Genomic DNA, 9,101 nt, shown 5'->3' on the forward strand with positions numbered 1-9,101 from the left:
TAATGTATGGTTGTGACCCGGGACCCACCCATCGTGGCATTGCTGTGGGAAACATATTGATTGACTTGCTGTAATATAATATCTCTGACAGCCAGAGACACAGAGATACACACATCTTCATGAACCATCGCATATTATTCATCATTTGCTTGTGGTGATCTCTTTCTGCTTCTAAATAATAATAATTCTTATATTTGATATAGTGCGCTATCACATCTTGGACACCTCTCAAAACGCTTTACAGAATATAATGTAAAGTGGATTAACTGCATATTTAATGGGCGAAATGTGGCAGCCAAATGCAAACTAGCAGTATCGCACAAACGCGTGGATTGAGTGATCATTTTTAAAAAAATGTTTTGAAGGAAATGTTAAATCCCAAAACGTATCTGCCAGTTGACTGACAACCATGTTTCTACTTACTTCCAGGTAAGTAGAGACGTGTGGAGTAAGAAAAATTACCCAACATTTCACCCTGCTTGGAATTGAATCTAGGTCTCCTTGTTGCAAGACTAGTGCTCTAACCACTGAGCTACAGGACTCCATTTGATATGGATTTGCAGGAATGAAAAAAGACACTCAGAAAGACAGAGACACAGAGATACACAGCATAGATAGAGAGACAGACACAGAGACACATGGAGAGATTCACAGAGAGAGAGAAACTCGAACATGGGGATAAACACACTCAGAAAGAGAGAGAGAGAAACAGAAACACAGTCAGAGAGGTACACACACACACACAGAGATGAGTACATTTAGACAGCAAGAGAAAAATACACAGAAAGGGATACTCAGAGAGACACAGCAATACAATAACAACCTTTCAATCGAATATCGCCTCTCATGTCGAGAGAGCGCCCTAAACCCAGAGAGAGATACGAAAAAAACACAGAGATGGAGTGAGATACGCAGATAGGTACACACAGATTGGCAGTGACAGAGAGATACAGAGAGAGTGGGATATAAAAAACACAGCAACAGAGTGAGATACACAGACAGACAAATACACACAGACTGGAAGAAATATAGCAAGACACACAGACATAAAGAGATTCAGATAGCGAGATATATGTTAACAGAGAGAGAGAAACACAGGCAGAATGAGATACAGAGATAAAAAGAGAAAGCCAGAGAGATACACACAGGCAGAGTGAGAATCAGAGAAGCAGAGATACACAAAACCAAAGAGACGGAGAGACCCAGAGAGATGCTCAGAGATAGAGATACACAGACCGAGATTGATTCAGATACAGTGGGAGAAACAAAAACACATACAGACAAAGAGAGATAGAGAGATACACACATACATCGAGAGAGAGGTGTAAAGGCACACACAGACAGAGAGAGTAATAGACATAGAAACACACAATGATATAGTGATACAGGAATGGATACAGAAATAGAGACATACAATGGCAGAGGGAGGGACACAGAGAACACCACAGCCAGAGAAAAGGATATCTGCAGCCACAGAGACAGACAGAGAGATACAGAGACATGCATAGACACTGAGAACACAGGCACATGGAGGCACAGACATACAGATACATACATAAGCAGAGAGAGAAATATGCAGAGACACACACAGACACCCACATACGGAGACACATAGGGACAGCGCGGTATGGAGACATACAAAGACAGAGAAAGAGATGCAGAGACAGAGAGACAGAGAGTGATACAGAAACACATGTTGATGGAGAGACACACAGAGACAGATTTCTAATCGTTGTAGGTATTAATGTGTGAAAATTTGGATGAAATTATTACATTGCATGTTCAAAGTTTGAAATGTAAATCGAATACGTTGTGATTAAGTAATATAGATATACAATTTCAAACATTGGATTTCTGCATAATTCGTACAGGTTATGTTTCTAAAAGGCAAAGATAAAAATATTGCTTCTGGCCCTTACTAATAATAATGTTATTCGATTGAGTGCCTAACATGTTCTTGTGACGTGTCAAAGTGATTCTCAAAATATCCTATAAAGTAAGTTCATAGTGCTTTAAACACTGAGCTACATGAGTCTGTTAGTATATATATATTAATAGCACTATACAGACTGACTAACATTTGGTATAGCGCCATCTGGGATCGTCCAAACATCTCAAAGTATTTGACAAGATTTCATGGCAAATATTGTATTTGTTGCCGAATGCGGTAGCTATAAACGGTGCTCAACCAGACATGAAGTGAATTATCAAATTTGTCTCGGAGATTGCTGCCCAACACACCCAAATAAAATTTTCTTATTTTCGTAATGTTTCATAAGACCTTTAATGTCTAAAGAGCCTAGTCGGACTTTTCTTCCAAATCATGTCTCCTCAAACAATGGTCAATATCCTGACATGTGGCTGGAGCCCACACCTTTCTGATTGAGAGGGAAAAGTGCTATCAGCTAAATCAGGCAACAAGCCTTACTACGAATTGGTTAAACCACTTGCCAGGAATTCCAAATGCGGCGAGAATCGGATTATAAATTTGTTCTATTCTTTGTATTAACGCAATTGCCATCCTCGCAGAGAACTGATGATACGTCCTCTTGGTAAACACAGGCGCTCATACTAATAATATGATATTGAAGAACAAAAAACACATTTATACCAACGTGAACACTTCATTGAGCAGATTTACTACACGGACATGAATGTGTTTCACCAATGTGGAAAACATGCACTCTCCTGAGCTGCATAATGTAACTCTGTTATTCATTTTTACCCAGCTTGTTGTTTCTTCCATACGGAAACCCATCGGTATGATTTCAACACCGGAAAGGCTACCCTACATGAAGGGCACAATATGAATGCTAATTGTTGTTGTTATAGTATCCAAACCACAATGCGAGATCCATATTTGTAGCCATTTACAAACAGAAATCACCCCGTGTCTGGAATAAAGGACCATTCTCTGCCTTAAATAATTCTGGAGAGTTTTGGGTACAGGGCACCAAGGAACAATGCTTTGGGACCCCAATGTGTGTGCTGACATACTGTTGGATATTGACCAGCTAATCAGGAAATGCTTGCAACAGAGGATAACACTATGTAAAAATACTTGTATTCTATGTACCAATTTATCACATATTTGAGACATCTTAAAGCACTTCACAGACTACACTGTAAAGTGAATTTACTATGTTTTGTGGGCAAAACATATAATTCCAATATGATTTCCCTTCACTCCATACATTGTGATATAAATATAAATTGCGATTTCAGACACAATACACTAAGATAGCAGCCTGGCTCAGTGGCAACACTCCCGCTTCTCAGTCTGAAGTCTATGAGTTGAAGCTCCAATTTTGGACAATGCAGTGAAGTGCTGGACCCCTCTTGTTCCCTCCTGCTGTCATCTCTCTCTCTCTGTCTGCACATGTATTTTTGCCTGTGTATGTTTCTGTGTCTGTGTGTATCTTTCTCTGAGTAGCTCTGTGTATCTCTTTCTATCTGTATCTCTCTTTCTCATTGTCTGTATCTCTATGACTGCCCCTCCCGCTTGGTGATGTTATACCCAGTCAGTGAGTCAATTTCCACATCTCTGCGGATGACATAAACTCTGTCTGGCCGCCTACACCCTCAATTCCATGACCGTTGATGTCCTGGCTAATAGAATGTTAGATATCAGGTCCTGTACGAGAGCAAAATTGCTCCAGCTGAAGGTGGCAATTCAGAGGTCTCCTCCTTGCCTCCCGGCAGCATTTCCTCACCTCAGGCACTGGTAGTGTTACTGTACACCTGACAGAGATAAGAGGAAACTTCGGCGTCCGGTTCGTTCCGAATCCACCAGATTATGATTTTAGTTGGAAGAGGCTACTGTTGTGTCAGCAGAAAGTCCAGAGTTTTTGCATAAATCAACTGTTACAAATAGATCATTATGACTGGTTATTCCTCTTTCTCTCTCTCTCTCTAGCTAAACTAGTGGTGATTGCGATCCTGTCTCAAGGTTAATCCGGTCTCCGCAAATGTATCTCTCGCTATCTGGTGGCCATGTCAGTGGCTGATTATCAGTCGCATTATTCCTGATTACTTCCCAAATTTGATTGTATCCATTTTTTCTGTGAGTCGACCTCAATAGGTGCTGGATTCTGCCGCATCCACACTTTCTGTCTGGTTAACCATGACTTTCACCTTTGATCAGCATGTGGCCATCAGTGGCTAAAATCTGAAATTAAAATATAGCACCGAAAAAACAGCTTGTACAGAAATAACGGTAATGAGGCTGCAGTACTTCCTCATAATTCAGGCCGCTGAAACCCTCATCCACAAATTCATCACATCTAGACTCCACTACGCCAACTCCCTGATTGGTGACCTCCACAACTCTTTCTTCCACAAGCTGCAGATAATCCAGAACTGTGCAACTCGTGTCCTCTCCAGCAGCAGGCTCCATGACCCCATTACCCCCACCCTGGCCTGGCTCCACTCGCTCTGCATCCACCAGATGATAGTGTTGGAAATCATCGTCTTCACATTCAAGGCCTTCCACGAACTTGCCCACCACACCACACCCCCAACTTGCAACCTACAGAACTCATATAAACTTGTCCGATCCCTCTGTTCAGCAGGCTCTGGCTTGCATCCTGTCACCAGCCAGCCCGCCTCACAATGGTCAGCCAGGCCTTCATCCTTTCTACCCCACTCTATGGATCTCTATCCCACATTCCTTTGCCTTGTTCGTTCCTTGCTACACTACTTTGATGTGCATCTCAGAATCCTCCTCTTCGATGGAGCCTTTGGACACCCTCCTAAACGCCCCATCCTCCAATCTCTCTGATCCCGACCCCCAGCTTGTGTCCAAATCCTATGACTGTCCAGCAACTTGGGACGTCCTCCTGACGTGAAAGGCACTCAACAAAGTTAGTTTTGTTTTGTATTGTGTATTTTATTCTAAGCCCAGAAGCTCATGTGTCCATGTGGCAGATCACCTTAGCATAATGGTGCCGTAATATACCAAAGAGGAATACGTGCATCAAGAATGGTGACTTGGAGACAGAGTCCAAGCAGGCAAATTACGTTCTTGCCACCCCTGTTCTCTACACTCCATTACGTCCGCTCGGTCTCCTCTCACTGCCCTCCCCGACTCCTTTATGTGCTCTTCTGTCCCAAGGCTTCCCTCTGCCCCAGACTGGCCCATCATGGCAGACGCTGCTGGCTGTCCAACATTAGCCATTCTGACTACCCTACTCGCGCCGCAAGTTCCATTGCTCCCTGACCACAGAGGCCAATCTCTCCACCCTAACCCACACCATCACCCTTCTTGTCAGTGCTCTGACTACCACACCATGCCCCTCTAATTCAGCCACCAACTGTGCCTTCTGTCCAGGCCCACAAGGAGTCCGCTAACTCTCCTATAAAACACTTGTCACCCAAGACCTCATTGTTGAAGAAAACATCTATATTCCCTCCTTCATTGAAACCTGGATGAATCCAGGCGTTACCTGCCTGCTGATAGAAGCCACAACACCACAACATCATGCCCTACAACCAAACCGCCAAGATGGTAAGGTGGCTCTCATCTCCCTGTATCCGCTCGGCCTATCCTCTTGATCCTCTGGATCATTGCTCTCCTTTGAGTACCTTGCACTTTATCAAGCCTCCAACCTTCCGTTCAAAATTCTCCTAATCTATCGCCCATGGTAGTGGCAAATGTGGTAGTTACAATTGCAGCAGTGGCAAGTTCAGTAGTGGCAAGTACAGTAGTGGAATGTGTAGTAGTGGCAAGTGTGGTAGTGACAATTGCAGGGAAGCGAGGTAGGGGCAAGAGTGATAGTGGTAAGTATGGAAGTGGCAAGTGCTGTAGTCTCAAATATTGTAGTTGCAAATGCTGTAGTGGCAAGTGTGGTATTGACAAGTGAGGTAGTGAGAAATGAGGTCATGGCAAGTTTGGTCGTAGCAAGTGTAGTAGTAGCAAGTGGTGTAGTGACAAGTGCTGCAATGGCAAGTGGGTAATGGCAATTGCAGTAGTGTCAAGTGTAGTAATGGCAAGTATGATAGTGGCAAGGGCGGTACTGACAAGTGACATGGTAGCAAGTGAGATAGTGGCAAGTGAGGTAGAGGCAAGTGTGGTAATGGCAAGTGAGTAGTGATTAGAGTGGTAGTGCTAGTGGTAAGTGCAGTTGTGGGAAATGGGCAGTGCTGTTATGAGTTGTGCGATGTTAATACGATTAGTGCAGATACAGTTAAGTGGACTTAAAAGAAAATTCAACGCGTCTTGGGTAGATGTTTGACTTAGGCGATTATACAATTTATCCAGCTCAGACTTATGTGTATATCGTTGTACAAACAATGAAAAGCTTCATATATTATTTTAAAGGTTAATAGTGGTATGACATGTCCTTCTGAAAGGCAACATATAAAATTAAAGTTACTGTAATCCTGTAGCTCAGTGGTTAGAGCACTCGCCTTGCAAGCGAGACACCTGGGTTCAATTCCAGCAGGGTGAAACCTTACACCACAGGCTTAATAATAATCCCTCCGAAACAAAACAATAATAAATTGGTCATTTTCAATCCATGACTGTTTGTGGGACACTGCTGTGTGCATTTGGCTGCCGCGTTTCGCCCATAATTATACAGTCAATTCACTTTACAGTCTATTCTGTGAAGCCCTTTGAGACGTCGAGAAGACGTGAAAAGTTCTATATCAAATGCAAGGATTATTATTATTATATTAATATAGTTGTTATTGTTGCTAGTCTTTTTGGAGCTTGATAAAGTATTAGAACAGACACTCTATACAGCAGTCCTGAATTTCTATAGGTACTGTAATTCATCTTGTATGCCTCCCAACGTCCAGAAAACATTGTTTGAGCTCCAGGAATTTAGCAGCAGCTTCTGGATAGTTTAATTGACCTTAAAACCAACAAAACCCCTGTGTCAACCCCAATGTACCTAGGAAGATATGGCAGGATATTTGTGCAGCACTGATAACATTATTAAGGAGTCAAAAGCGAAAACGGAAATCACTGGGAACACTCAGCAGATCAGGCAGCATCTATGGAGAAAGGAAAATGAGTCAACGTTTCTGTCCACGACCCTTCGTCAACTTTCAGGTTGACTAAATTTCCTTTCTCCATAGATGCTGTCTGATCTGCTGAGTGTTCCCAGCGACTTCTGTTTTTGTTTCAAATTTCCAGCGTCTGCAGTGTTTTGCGTTTTTATTATTAGGGAGTCAATCTGGTTTTCAAAAGTTCCATCAGACGAGTCACAGTGAATGTTCTACTTCCATAGATTCAGATTGAACTTCGGAAACACTATTTCAGTGAGCAAATAGTAAACCTGTGAAACAGGAGACGTTTGAGGCAGGAATAATTGTTGATTCTTTTAAACAAAGATTAGCTAGTTTTCTTTTTAGTAAATAACATTATGGGATATAGTACCTGGATAGTTCTGGACATATGTATATGCAACTGGCAGGAAAATGGAATGACAACTAGATGGACCTTAGTCTTTTTTCCGTCCATCAATTATTATGTTGTTATATTTTCATATTAAGGAAAGTGACATGACTAAGCATGGCAACTATAGACCTATTAGTCTGACCTCAAAACTGGAACAAATATAGCGTCAATCATCAGAAAGGAAGTGGAAGATTACCTGTGTAAAGGAATCTGGTAAATGACAGTGAACATGGCTTCAGAAAGGGTGGGTCTCGTCTGATGAATCTTATAGATTCTGAGGAGGAGAAATCGTCATCTGACTGTGGGAAGCCATATGATGGAATATGTTTGACTTCCAAAAGGCATTTGACAAACTATCTCATGAAATAATCTTTTACAAACTTGGTCAGGGAGAGACATGGACATGGATTCAGAATTGTCTCAAAAATATGAAGGAAGCAGAGAGTCTTTTCAATGTGACTTAGGCAGAAATGGAGATAGGTATTAAGCTGAGTTTATACTGAGAGCCTTTTTTAACTTGTACATATTAATGATATACCATCACAGACCCAGTGCAAGATCGTGACCTTTGCTGATGACACCAAACTGCGGGACTGTGGAGGCCACAAAAGTCTTACAAAGAGAGCTTCATGGCGTGTGACATTGGAACAGAGGAAGAGAGGAACAGGAGTAGTGTTAGCATAAGTAAAGGTTAACAGAAGAGATGGCTCATATGCAGCGAGTAGAGAGCCTGACTAGAGACCAGAGCCTAGAATGCAAGGTTGTGAATCGTACTGATTGAGGAAGAACAGGGAGTACGGACAAGGAGCTAGATAAGGAGGAAAACTAGTCTCAGCAGGGCACATGGGCTAGTGGAAAAGTACCATCACGAGCAGATCGCGGCCACACCAACTAGGTGGGTGTAAATACAACAGACACACAAAGAAAAGTTGAGCTCCACAGAATAAGAACTATAGGTTGCTGAGCCAAATGCTGGTGATCAGGCAAGACTGGTTATCTGGTCGTATATTTCTGTTACATTGTTGAATAAACTGTCTGGATTGTACAACTCTGTACTCAGACCTCTATTGGTTAATGGCGAGCATCCAATTACGGTAGAAAGAACCCAACAGTAGGCAATTCAGCCCCTTGAGCCTGTTCCGCCATTCTGTTAGATCAAGGTTGATCTCTATTTCAACTCCAATGGGCAATGCAGTTTAATACAGATACATGTCAATTATTAAATAGACGATGCAAGAATAGAAAACTCAATCGATGTGACAGAATTTATTGGGATGAGTGGCTGTTTCCGTGCTGTACGTTTTGTGTAAACTAATTAGATTTAATAGTGAGTTGTTACTTGTTCAAATGGGAATATCCATTTGTGGTGAATGTCGTAATGTGTTTGTTCCATTGACTGTGAGTAATGTGAAGCTCAGCAGGTTTGTTGAGCTCACTGGAGTTTCTCCACTGTATAAATGAGGCTTCACTCAATGCGTCAGTTCATGTCCACATCAGTTCCGTTATAATGAAGAAATATCACAGCTTCTCAGAAAAGGTGTATCAGACGGAAATCATTTTCCAGATTATGTACATTTTCTACCCTATCCTTGCAATCATTGGTGGGCTGGGTAAGTCATCAGATAGTTTGTTGATCTTTCAATCAGATTTTAATGCTCACTTATTTTAATGCAAATATGAGAATTTAACAAGTCTG

This window comes from Callorhinchus milii, unplaced genomic scaffold (genome assembly GCF_018977255.1).
Source record: "Callorhinchus milii isolate IMCB2004 unplaced genomic scaffold, IMCB_Cmil_1.0 Scaffold30, whole genome shotgun sequence".
In the NCBI taxonomy this organism is placed as follows: Eukaryota; Metazoa; Chordata; class Chondrichthyes; order Chimaeriformes; family Callorhinchidae; genus Callorhinchus; species Callorhinchus milii.